Source organism: Herpailurus yagouaroundi, unplaced genomic scaffold (assembly GCF_014898765.1).
Source record: "Herpailurus yagouaroundi ecotype Mexico unplaced genomic scaffold, PumYag 165, whole genome shotgun sequence".
In the NCBI taxonomy this organism is placed as follows: Eukaryota; Metazoa; Chordata; class Mammalia; order Carnivora; family Felidae; genus Herpailurus; species Herpailurus yagouaroundi.
The window spans coordinates 23,610,552-23,625,011 of NW_024412406.1; positions in this window are offsets into that span (position 1 = coordinate 23,610,552).

Sequence of the window (14,460 nt, forward strand, 5' to 3'; positions counted from 1 at the left end):
GGAATGATGTCTATAAATATGCAGCATAGTTCTGCAACATAAGTAATCAACAAATGTTTGTTATTTAAGGAAGTATTGTTATTAGTTGTCATGCTATTATCTACCTTTACATGTTATACACATAATGATATAGCCCCCAATTTTTCATTAATTTTTTTGACTGTTTTCCTACGTGAACTCTAGGAGAACTGTATATTTATCTTTAAAATATAAAAATGTATAAGTTTAGATGTAGCTTTTTTTCTATTAATTAATGTTTACAGCTTCATAATAATAATCAGTAAAGTTTTTCTTCTATTTTGTCTTTAATTACTTTTAAGTTACTCTTTCTCTATGTTCTGGAAAAGCCCCAAGAGCATGTATATTATATTGCCAATGTCATAAGGCCACGTCAGTCCTACTTTTTGCTATTTTTAATGCTACTTAAATCATCTTACAGGGTTGTTAATTTATTTAGTTCTTTCATTTCATCTAAATTTTCAGTCACCTTACTTTTCTTTTTTCTTTGATAGACTTGCCAGTTTCTTGAATTTATTCAAGATTTCAAAACAGCAGAAATTTAAAATTTATGCTCCCCAGAGTAAACAGATTTCTCTGGAGGGAATAAGGAGATAGACCATACTTGGTGTTGTGGAAGTATGGATTATGACTTTTTAGCTGAAGTGTCTAATATGGTGATGAAATCTGGGAGAGTCGATTTGGGATGGTGGAGACAGACATTTAAGTTTACTGATCTTTGGGCCATATGTGGGAAATCCAAAGAGAGCTGACTATCAGAAAAGGATATTCAGATATGGATTTTGAGTAAGCCTTATCTGGAGATAAGTGTTTGAGTGTTATACACATGATAATAAAGGCAAAGAAAAATCAAGTGGAGAAGGGACATGAAACAGGTACTGAGAGAGGAACATGAGAAATCACATTTCCGTGATGAGTTGAAAGACCAAGAATGTCCACTGGACGCTGGAAAAAAAACTGATGAAAGAAGTTACAAGGAAAAAATTCAGGAAACAAAACTGAAAACAGGGACTGATGAGTGACCTATGTTGCCAAAACCAAATAGTATGAGAACTTAAAAGAAATGACAGGATTCGTATAGTGAAATGTGGGAGAGTGGGTATCGACACAACATCATAATGATATTTTGTAATACAGAAGAGGTAGAAAAATAGGAGCAATGAGTTTGGTCTACACCTTTAAGGTTTTTTTTTTCCTTATGTGCAAAAGGAGAGAGACAGAGATGGGAGAGATCAGGCATGCATTGCGTGAAAAGTCAGGAGCCAGTTGAAATGAAGAAGCCAGAAATACAAGTAGCATGAGAATAATTAATGGAAGGAAGTTCAAAGAATGTGAAAAAGAATGGGGATAAAGCATAGATGGAGGTAGGTGTTATTCTTGGATAGAAGAGACCTCTGAGGTTAGAGAGAAGGAAGAATACACGTGTCGACTCAACAGATTCGTTGGAGAGGTAGCATGTTAGAAACATCTGTGTGAGAGTGTCAGAGGATTTAAAGAACATCATGGAAAGGTGGTATTAATTCCAGTGAGGATTCCAGCATTAAAGAATGTCAAAGTGTCTTGACAGTCCACTCCATATTAACGATAATTTGTAATAATTCTGTTTTTTCTTATTTACCTTCTACTTTTTACTGTTAATGAATTTACATAGCTTTGTCACTTTTTTTCCTAGATTCATTTTGTATTTTAGGGACAATGGCATTGTGGACAGAGAAGATGTGCCTGAGAAGTAAAGCTGGTGGATCAATACAAGAGAGGATCTGAAAGTTTACGCTAATGGGATCTAGGCTGGCCTGGATGTACCAGATACCTGCCACATCCGTGGTGCAACTCGGGAAAACACAACTATAAGTCGCCATGGTTGGTGTCATGCCAACTCCGTCACCCAGGCACCACTGGGTCAGAAATAGGCACCTAGAGACAAGCAACAGTGGACGGGACCCTGGGATGTGTCTGGCATTAAAACTCTGCTAAGATTGATGTCTCAGTTTGTTGCAACATAACTAACCCACTTACACATATATGAAAAAGAGGAGGCTAAATTTAAGACATTTACCTGGCATGGCTGAACTGCAAATATATATATTTTTAATTTGGTGATTCTTCTTGCAGTGACATAGATGGAATTATATACTTGTGCTTTTCTTCGTAATAGTTTATGAGATTCTTAATAATAAGGACCAAATAATATTATATATTCTATGCACAAAACTTGGCAATTTTATACATTGGTGTCTTTATTGGCAAAAGTAGAGCATCAAGATAATGTGGCATTATTTCTTGTCTATTTGGAGATCTGAACTTTCTTTTAATTAAGAGCCGACTAATACCAAGATTTGGGGTAAGAGAGTTCCTAAGTGTCGACAAGAAATACAGACTCACAGACATTTTACTCCTTTCCATATTGGCATTAACTTTTAAGAGCTGGTGCTGAAGAGCCAGGCTATTATTTTTGGTTTTATTGAAATTCATTTTCAAGTAATCCTACTTGTAGGATAGACAAATGGGATAACCAATGTGCGATTTTCTCTGATATCTTAAATATCTTGGAGGTGTAGTGACTGACCCTGGGTAGTTGATAGAGATAATCTCCTCCCATTGCAAAGATTCTTTAAAAAGTAACGATAATAGTAATAATAACAGTTAATACAATTACAGTAACCACTGATCAAGCTCATGCCATTTTCTCTAGCTCTCTGAGAGTTATGTCTGTATATATTATCCTTATCCTTTATATTCTATATAAAATCTGATAATTACAGCAACCCATATGGTGAGTCCCATATTAAAGTTTAAGAAACTGAAGCTCAGAGATGTTATGTGACTTGACTGAGTTCCTACACTTACCTAAGTGTTGTACCAACAGTTTGAATATAAAAATTCATCTTCTTTTCTATATTCTTCACAATCTGTCATGCCTAATTTGTAGACCGATCAATAGGAGGATTAGTTTTCTGGAAATATAGTATTTATATTCTTGAAAGTACCAATATCACATCTGTGGTCTGTTTCTAGGGCCATAACCATTGCATTCTAAGAAAAGAATTTTTAAAGATCACTATTTTTAAATTGTTCACTCTAGATATGCTAAAACTCTAAAACAAAGAAAAAAGAGACGAACCTTTTATATTTTTTTAGTAATATAGTCATCCGTATATTTAGTACAAGACAAATAACATAATATAAAATAAGAGAGGGATTATCTTCTATGTAAAAGCATCATTTGAATGGAACATTTTAAATTTTTACATGATGATTTTGAGTGAATTACATTTATCATATTTTGAGAGTTTTAAAATTTGAAGTATGTATTTGTAGGTAAGATTGTGTCAGACTAGATTACCATTTCATCTGTTGGTACCACTAACATATAGTGTATATTTCATAAAAACCTATTTTACGTGATCAGATGAGCATCATGAGAAAATTATATGTTGCAGCAACACTTTAAGACAATTGTAGCTCAATTTTGCTTCTCTAGAATAATAAATAGCAGAATTGCCCCCCCCCCCCGCAGCTGCCAACAACATCCCAAAGTCAGAAAGATACAAAGATTAGATTATAAAGTCTAATATTTCTTGTACTGTAATATTTTAACGTTATTACAAAAGAATAACATTCAACCCTCTGGTAATTATTAAATTAAGCTCTCAATGTTTTATAGCATGTATGAACTCAGAATAGAATCTGCAGTATGAGCAAAACCTACAAAGATCACTTCTCAGACTCCATCAGCACCACCGCCATTATCTGATGAAGGGATCGGCCAACCTCTCAACTCGAACATGTCTGAGGTTACAGAATTTTCTACCTATTATGAGATCCCATTCCAACAATGTTCAGTTCTCATTCTTAGAAAGCACTCCTTTGAACTGAATTCTCTAAAAGTTTTATTCATTTGTCCCAGTTCTACTCTCTGTGGTTAAATAACAAGCTATAATTCTTTTTTTTTTCCATATGGAAGTACTTTTGTTACTTGAAGAGAGTTATCAAATCTCCTTGTATCATCTTATCCCAGATCCTTCAACTATTTCCCTTGATCTTGAGACCCTTAGTCACTCTCTCCTGGAAAAGCTCCACTTACTAAATGTCTCTGAATGATGGAAAGTAAGTCAGTGTTATCACTCACTATTTTGAGACTTTTTTGCAGGGATCCGTAGGGTGAATAGATTTAATTTTGACTATCCATAATTTTGACTATTTTAGAGAAAACTCAAAGGCTCATGATATGATGTCATTAGTAATTTTACCAATTAAAAAAATTGAACTAAAGGGGTATGAAGACTGCTGTGCAGATGCCAATCACTTAATGGGTAAGGGTGAGTGAGTAAACTTGATCAGCTGACTTCCATATCTCCATATAGCTTTTTATTCTATAATCCTCAGTGTGTATACACAGGTAAGTTGTGTGTGTGTGTGTGTGTGCACGCGTGTGTGTGTATAAAACGTGGCCACAAAAATAAAGTCAGCTGCCAGTGTAGTGTTGGAAATAAAACAACACTAAAAGATCTAAATGTTATGAGGATAGCCACAAGAAAAGATTTTGATAATTCATTCTTTAATCTATGACATGAATGAGTCTACCATATATACTTTATGTAATTTAAAGTAATTAATAAAAAATGTCAATGATTGCCTGATCAATGTGCATTTTTTCAACTAGTGATGAATAACAAGTTATTGATAGGCAATTACCTTCTGGGCTGATGATATTCCCAACAAGTGCAATGTGAAATTGATTTGAGAAAGATCAAGAAAATTAAACCTTTCTGCAAATAGAACCTTAGGATTCAAGAAGGTCTCAAGATAGGTCTTCCATGAATATCAAGTCTACAGAACTTCTTATGAAGGTAGGGTGAGATAGTAGTATAGATTTTTCAGTCATATGCACACTATTAACTGAAAATAAAGATGTGCACATTGGTACTGCAAAAAAAAAAAAAAAAAGCCTCAGTATTGGACCCTGTCACAGGCTGGATAATGATTACTGAAAGATATCAGATAAACTCTCTTAAATCCTTAATAAAAAGATAAGTAACTCAATTAAAAGATGAGCAAAAGATAAAATAGACATTTCTCCAAGGAAGATGTGCAAATGACCAAGAAATCCATGAAAAGATGCTTGGCATCGTTAGTCATCAGAGAAATGCAAGTCAAAACCACTTTGAGACTCCACTTGACATCTAGTGAGAAGACCAGAATAAAAAAACTCAGATAGGGGTACATGGATGGCTCAGTGGGTTCAGCGTCCAACTCTTGATATTGGCTCGGGTCGTGATCTTGCCACTGTGGGATTGAGCCCCCCCTGAGGCTGAACATGGAGCCTGCTTGGGATTCTCTCTCTGCGCCTCTCTCTGTCCCTCCCCCCCCTTCTCTCACTCTCTTAAAATCAATAAATAAACAAAAATAAAATAAGAAAAACTCAGATAAAAACAAGTGTTTTTAAGATTGTGGAGAAATAGGAACGCTCATTACTCTGCCTCCACTGGTGGGAATGTAAAACGGTGCAACCATTTTGGAAAACAGACTGACAGTTCCCCAAACGATTAAACATAGAGTTACCATATGACCCAGCAATTCCATTCCTAGATATATACCAAGAGAAATTAAAAAAAATGTTCATACAAACGCATGTATGTGGATATTTATGGCAGCATTATCCATAACAGCCAGAACGTGGAAATAATCCAAATGTTTATCAATGGATGCATAAACAAAACATGCTTTCATACAATGTACTATGTAGCCATAAAAAGGAATAAAGTATTGATAAATGCTACAACATGGCTCAACCTCGAAACACTATGCTTTATGGAAGAAGCAGTTCACCTATTATTTGGTCCCATTCATATGGAAGTCCACAACAGGGAAATCTATAGAGACAGAAAACACATAGATGTCTGCTTAGGGTTGGGGTGAGGGGGAAATTGACTCTTACAAAACGGTACAGTGTTTCTTTTTGAGGTGACAAAAGTGTTCTAAAACACATTGTAGTGATGGTTAGACATAACTGTGACTGATCACGCTAAAAGTCATTGGATTGTACACTTTAAGTGGGTAAATTATATGGTCTATAAATCTCAAAAATTCTGTAAATAAAAAAGAAGAGTGAAGTTAACCTCCTTGTGCTGAAACAGAAAGATACTCAAGGGAGCATCGCTAAATTGAAAACAAAAATCACCATGGAAGGAAATCTGTGCCGAATGGAGGGCTATTCCAGATCCTACTAACAAATGCGATTATATAATCAGTAGAAGAGCTAAAGTGTTCCGTCTGGCTGGAGGGACTTCTCATTCATCTTCATATTCTTTGGGCAAGTCAACAAATATCAACCACAATATGGTCCCATAAATGATATAAACAACTAAGGCTGCTGGGGTCTCAGGTGAGGACCATAGAGGAGAACCCTCTTTTTTCATGGAAACATTATGCTATTACCTTCTAGCATCAAGTATGGCTGTTGAGGACTTTATTATACATTTGAATATTTTTTCTAAGAAAACTTTTACTTAAGTTATTTTTTTCTTATAGCCTTTTAGAACCTTCTCTTTGTCCTTGGAGATCTGAAACTTCACAAAAATACTCCTTAGAATGGATTTTGTTTTTAATGCTGTTTAGCTGTCTAGCGGCCTTTTAATCTGAACACCTTTGACTCATTTCTTTTGTGTTTTTTTTCAATTCCATTCGCACTCAACTTTCCCTCACAGCGTTCAAATTCCTTTTATATTTTCAGTCTGAATTTTTGTGTTTACGATCTGAGAGGTAGTTTCATTCATACCTCTGATCACCAGTATATCAGTTTAGTGCAAAGCAGTCGTCGTATCCTTAATTTCCAAGAATCTTTTCCTGTTCCACAGGTTTTTTTTTTTTTTTTTGTAAAAGCCTGTTCTTATTTCATGGCTACAAAATCTTCGACTATTTGTGTACACAGTCATCTGTATCAACTGCTGATTTTCCTTTAGCGTATGACAGGAAGCAGGAACACCTCGAATCAGAGCAAGAAGGGCTCCACTCTGGCATGTTCCATTATTATTACGTCACACTAGAATCCTAGCTATTTCTAGGCAGATTAGTTCCTTTATTCTAGAGGATGGGCCTTCAGGTTTCTTCTCATGGTACGAACTTCAAGCCCACAGTCATGCTACATCTGTGGGGCCTTGGGTTGTACTGATACCTCATGGATGTTGCCAAATGAGGACACCGTCTTTTTGCCTCACTGGGTAGTGCATCCTGAGTACCTATGGCCTCTGTCTGGAGGCTCTTCAAGAAGCCCCCAGTACAACAGCCCTGGATATGGCTTTCTGAACTGATCCTCTGTTCTGGTTTGTGTTATTCCTGCTTTGTTTCGCCTGTCAACACCCAAGTCTGTTTTTTGTCTGTCAGAGTTGCATTAATAACTTTAGTCCACTGCTGGTCCTCACTCCCATTTCCTTACTGTTGTGGGTTTATTCACTTTTGCAGTGAATTGTCATTTCCATTTTCATTTCAGTGGTGTTTTGTAAGAGTCAGGGGCATATGAATGTTCCCAGGCCACCATCTTGAGCCAAGAGGTATCAGAACCTAGAAAAATATTAAGTGGTATTTTTAGAAACATCTTGACAAAACCAGATGAAACCATGGGTGACAGTGGAACGTATGGGAAAGAAAGGTCTATCCGGGAGCAAGATGGAGGAAGGGCCTTGTGACTTAGGGCTTCGAGGGCACATTTTTGATAATATGGATAACAATGGGGCTCTGTACATACTTGAAAAGGAGGACGACAGGAAGAATTCAATGTTTGGAGAACATTATCATACCAGTTGTATAAGCAACAGTCTGGATCAAAGACAGGCTTGACCAGGGGGACGGCATGTGAGTTTGTCAACGTAGTCCAGGAGCAAGGGTCTAAGGAGCTAGCAGAGGATGCGGCTGTGGAAACCGAAGGCAAGAGGTGAGACCTTGCTGCTTGATTTTGCTCCATTTATTATATTTTGCTTCTAAAAGGGAAACAGCAAAACAAGAGCGACAATTACCAAAAAAGAAACAAATGAATAGGATCCGGAACCAAGCGTCATTATCTGTGAAATCAGACTAGATGATTTAATAAGTGGATATTACATTATTTTTCTCCGTTTCAAAATATTTTTAAAAAATGAACTGAAAGAAATAAAGCATGAAGGGAAGGCCTAAGAATTTTAAATGATAGGTGTTGTGCCTGCGACTAGGCAGCATGGGTTTAAACCCCGGTCCTACAACTTGCTTGCTCAGATAAAGCTGAGAATTTAAACTGTATGAGGCCCAGAAGCCTAATCTTTAAAATGAGGTTGATAGAGACAGTATCACCCTTAGAGAGTTCTTGGGAAAATAAAATAAGGCGGTGCATGGAAAACCAAGGTTGACTCTTATTCTAGAAGACTCGCAAACTCTTTTTAAAGGTACGAATCTTACAGGAAAACAAGGCATATCTCAATCTCTGCCAACTATAACTTTAAAAATCTGCAGGGTTTTGCCACAATAACTTGTACTAATAAAAGACATTATAAGGGAAGAGTGCATTAGCTAAAATAATTCTAAGTATAAAAATTACTCACTAAATCTTGATTCTTATGGTAATTAGAAAAAGTCATTTGACCATGACTAATTTTCCGTATGAATTCAAAAATATATTTTAAATACCAGATGCACTGGAGTTTATATTTTATATACTGTACTTCCAAGGGATCTAATACTATTTTTCCAAATCTCCAATATATGTAGTCACTAGCATATGTTGTCTCCCTTGCTAATTCTGCTCTATAACATGCTTATATGAGACCTTTTGCATTAAGTATTAGGTGTGATGACAAACTTTCCTTCTGGAGTTGCAAAATTCAGGCAAAACCAAGATTATTAAAGTTTTTCAGGTGTAGGAGGTAACTAACAAAATACAGTACTGTTTTAACAAAAATACAGTGCTATTCACGGTAATTAATTTTCTCAATATTACTCAAATACTAATCCACATTGCATTTTATGTCTAGGAAATGCAATATCCCCAGAATACAACATCTCACTTCTGTTCATTCTTTATTCACGAGAATGACTATTTAAAACAATTGCCAATAGCTGCCTGATTTTCATGTCCATGTTTAATGGCTAAGGAAAGCCTAGTGGTTGTTACTGTTCACTGCAGTATGTTGGAGGAAAGAAATTGAATGAGTTAGAAAATTAGAGTGCATTTTCTTTTTTTACTTAGTGTAGTATTCTCCTGAAGAATTACCAAACCAAAATCATATGGCATATCACTTCTCAAAGCATTATGATCGCTAAAAGTCCGGGTTTTATTTCCCTGGTTGGTTCAAAATACTCATCAAGACTTCCAGAGACTCACAAGTAGAACTAAAATCATCAACTATTATATCACTGTTATATTACGACAAAAAGAGCTCTAGATTTTTAAAAAAAGGGCATTTAACTAACATTATTTCTATTGCTACAGTTTCCTTTAAAACTTCCGAATTGAAGGAATAATGCAATCAGAGCAAAGTCTCTTTAACCAGAGGTTAACAAATTAAATCTTTTAAAAAACAAAGAACTTTTGCAGAGAAAGAAGTATGCCAGCCTATCTAGATTTTGTTTTTTTGAGTCCAACAAGTCATATGTATCAATATCAACAGCATTTCTTCTACAAAATAAGCGTCCAAAGTGGGATGGGTATGTGTGTGAAAGCGTGACTTGAGCATTTGTTAATGAAACTTCTTGGCAACATACAGCCGGCTTTGGGGCAGGATCTTGCGTCCTTTGTATCAGGCAGGAGAGAAGCGAGACTTCATCCGAGATGCTAGATCTCGGTTGGTGTTGTTATCTTTTGCTTCTCCCACTCTGTTGTGAAGTGTGTGGCAATTTATTTTGATTTGGCGTCTCTTTGCCATCTCATTTCAATTTTATGCTCCGTTATGAAAACGGGTGGGAAACACACAACATACTTATGTAAGAATCATGAGGCTTACCCTTGTGCTGTGGTGATGAGTTGCAATTTTGACAAACACCGGGAATTACTAGTCAAATGGTGGATTATCTCCGTGATGTTTAGGTTTTATAGCTGTAGACATGTAACTTTAAAAACTATTATTATTTTTTCAACGTTTATTTATTTTTGGGACAGAGAGAGACAGAGCATGAACGGGGGAGGGGCAGAGAGAGAGGGAGACACAGAATCGGAAGCAGGCTCCAGGCTCCGGGCCATCAGCCCAGAGCCTGATGCGGGGCTCGAACTCCCGGACCGCGAGATCGTGACCTGGCTGAAGTCGGACACTTAACCGACTGCGCCACCCAGGCGCCCCTAAAAACTATTATTAACAAGCAGTCCTGGAGGAAAAATAACTTTGTTATTGTAAGTTGGCTGCTTTCTAGTTCAAATCTGGTTTGGTTTTTTTTGTTTTTTTGTTTTTTTTTTTTAATGAAAATTGCTTTTGTGGCTCAAGTATTTTATAGCTTGAGATTTCTCGGATGTGACTGGGGAGTTATACCAGAACTAGCTATCCAGCCATAGTATACAGCATGGGAATCAGCTCCAGTAACTACTCATCCCAAGGGCACATTTTTTTTTTTTTTTTTTTTTGGTTAGAGAAAGAGAGAGAGAACACACACACACAAGCAGGGGAGGGGCACAGGGGGAGAGAGAGAGAGACAGAGAGAGAGAGAGAATCTTAAGTAAGTAAGCTCCATTTTCATGCTTAGCTCAGTATGGAGCCAGGACTCATTCCCATGATTCTGGAATCATGTCCTGAGCCAAAATCAAGAGTTGGACACTCAACTGACTGAGCCACGTAAGCATCTTGTGATTCATGCTTTAAATGTGAATAGTAATTCATCTTTCAAGATGAAATAGTGAAACTTAGCCCTTCTTATAATCTCTTTCTGGTCATTTTTCTGATCATGTAATTCTTTTCTCAGTAGGTAGGTAAGAATAACAGTGACACAAATAGAGCATTATTTTTCCTCCTTTGTGTGTTTCTTTGATTCAGACTTGGAGAAAGGAGTATGATCATCCCTCTTGGATGATTAAGCATGCCACGGCTTTCACAGAGGTTAGATGGTTTCAGGTGCAAGACCGCAGTAGGGCCCAACTTTCATCTCATTACCATAGACATTCAGAGCAATGGCTTAGATTTAATTTCTCACGCTGTAAATATTTTTAGAATACATTACAAATGTCTGTTTGATATCAACATTTTGAATATGAATCCCAATGAACAGGGAGTGCTTTGTAAGAGCGTCAGATGCTGCAATTGTAAAGCATGGCGTGAGTGATGTTGGAGCCACATAAATGCAACTCTCAACAGCTTTTCCTTTGTTTATTCTCTCCACGTCAACTTCCTCCACATAACACCTGGACCAGGGAAGAACTGCATTTCATCAACAGATTTTGGTGGCAAATCAAACAGACAAGGTTTTATATGTTTGCGAGGGTCCTCAGAAATCATACAATGATGGTATTTTAAAAGGACTATCTTCCCAGAAATACAACATTTTTAATTACCCATTAAAGATATTTTTTTCGGGGCACCTGGGTGGTTCAGTCGGTTAAGCGTCCAGCTCTTGATTTCGATTCAGGGGATGATCTCATGGTTTGCAGGGATCAAGCCCTGCATCGGGCTCTCCGCTGACAGTGCAGAGCCCTATTGGGATTCTCTCCTTGTCTCTCTGCCCCTCCCCAACTCTTGTGCATGTGCTCTATTTCAAAATAAATATATAAATAAGCTTAAAATATTTTTCCCATCACTGTTTATTTAAAGTAGGAGGCTCCACATATACTGATATTATTTATCTCTCCAAAATTCAAGCACAATAATAACATGAACACACTAAGTCCCTTAGTATATCTTTGGATGGATGCTTGAAATGGTTCTTCTAATATCTTTAGACACATTAGATCATGCGGAAAGGAAAGAGAAAGGAAATTAACTCTTCCTGAGTGGATGTATCAGACACTATGTTACTTACTTAACACCCAATATTTTACTTTATCCTTAGTACTGTCCTTCAGGAAAGATGTTAATATCCCCATTTTTATGGATGCGGAACCTCCAGTGTCAGTCAGCTAAGTTACTGGTCCAATTTACCAGAGTGATGAAATATGGTTTTGAACAGGACTGCCCATGCTTTCCACTATGTCGCTCTATTATTGGGTGGTAGCAGTTAAGGGACTAAGGCTTTATTTTCTTTTTTTCCATTACCCTTGCTTTGAAAATACCTTTTCCTTTGAATATAGTCATTTTCAATACTTGGTAAATATAGTAGGGAGGATCTCAGTGACTTTGACAAAATTTAAGCTAAGTCCAGAGTCGATACTTGTCAGATAACAAAACTTTTTTTTCCCACTTAACATTAAATTCATTAATAACACTACCACAAAATTACTTCTGCCTAAAACCTCATAAAACAGGAACTAATCAAAGCAAACACACTTAACAGCTAATGATGATTTTAATTTAGCTGTAAATGCCTCAAAGGCTAGTAATTAGAGAGCAGTTATACGTGTTTTGTTTTGCAAAATAAATTATTGCTGCATGTTTTGCCACAGTTTTCTCTATCTAATTTTGCTAAAAGAGTCTTATTGGTGCAAAACGTTAAAATAGATCTTATGGCTAGATAATTTAGATAACCGTATTACAATCAATTTTCTGGTTAAAACAATGTCTCGTGAAGATGTTTTGAACAATAAAAGTGGCCACAAATGTGCCATTAAACAACAAAAAGGGCCAAGTAAATAAACTCTTTGCAGTGCTTGATTGCACCCTACGACTCAACTTTAGATTTAATGAAGGGTTATTTGTTTAGCAACAGGGATGTGAGTCATATATCCTGACAATATTATGGCTCTCAACAATGAAGGGTAACATAAATCACATCGTTTCCCCAAACAGACACGATCATTGGTATTTTCTCTTTAGCATGTAGATCGGTAGCTCCATAATTGCGAAACTACGTTAGAGATCAACGATACTAAGTTACCCTCTCATGTTTATACATGGCTGCTTAGAGGTTTCAACACAAGGGCTGAGGGCAGGGAGTTTGTTCTACTAGATGTGAAGAACCCCAAATATAGCATTACAGATAGTGCCAACAATTCCTGAAGACAAAACTTTTCTTAGGGGTGAGGCCACTTAAACAATAGGCTCCATAGTTTTGAACCCTAGAATGAGAAAACCAGAGAGCATTCTTAAGTGAGACTGAGAGTAAATTGATAGTTACAAAAAATAAGAGCCAAACTTGGGGTATTTAACTGTAGGAGCTGCTGTTTCTTCTCTACTTCCCAACAAATAAAAAAAAAGTTGTTCTTGTTTGTTTAGGATATAAATAAAAGATGCACATTTTAAAAGAATCAAATAACATAAATGAAATAAGGAAAGGAATTAAAGGCCATTTGGAATCTCCAACCCTGGGATGAAGATAATACATATTAACTTTCTGATTTTTACCTATTTGTGCTTTGCATTCTATATACTCAAATTAATGGATTTTTACATGAGAACGCCACCTCCATTGTATTCTATGGCAGTAGGGTACCCCTGGAGGTGCACAACGTGAAGACACCATAACTGAATCATAATATACATGTGATGATTATTATTTTGGGTATTTGGGAGGTGGGGGAGACATAAGGCCTTCCCTTATATTAATGCCACAGTTTCAGTCTCCTCCTCAGGACCTCAGGACATGACACTGAATCATATCTATAAGATAGCTATTTAATCATATCTATAATTTGGGATCCAGTAGATCATACCACATAATCTTTGCTTCTTGCTTTTCTCACTTTTTATATAAAGACTGCTCGATACTCCATATGGTGCATGTATCCCAATTTTTCCGATGTTCTCTTGTAAACAGTTCCAATCCTTGGCCAGTATGCCCAATGCTGAAATAAAGATCCTTTATATGTCTTTCCAATTTGGGACTTAACTTTCTATGGAATCTACCTACAAGAGAGAAATTTCTAAATTATACTCTAGATAACATAAATCTTAACAGGAATTCTATAACTCCTTACCTTATTTGGTGCGTTGTGTAGGAATAACTTTTTCCTGACAACAACACCAGCTATGGATCTTACAGTACTTTATAGTTTTTTCTAATCCCACTGCTGGTGAATTTTGAGCATCAGTTCACATGCTGGTATTTGCTCTTTAGGTCTTTGTCCATTGTTCCATTTTTTTTCTTGTCTATCAGTAAGGATACAATAATATCAAAATTAACCCTTTGGATCTATAGAACGTTAATGTTTTTGCCCACATCTACTTTTTATCTGTTAACATTTTTGTCACATAAAATTTTATAATTGTTTATATTTAGTATATAAATGCATAGCATATATATAACATTATATATATTATATACACACATATATATAATATATAATCATTTTATAACTTCTACAGTATGGAGTCTTATCTAAGGAGATCTCTGGTACCCCTTGAT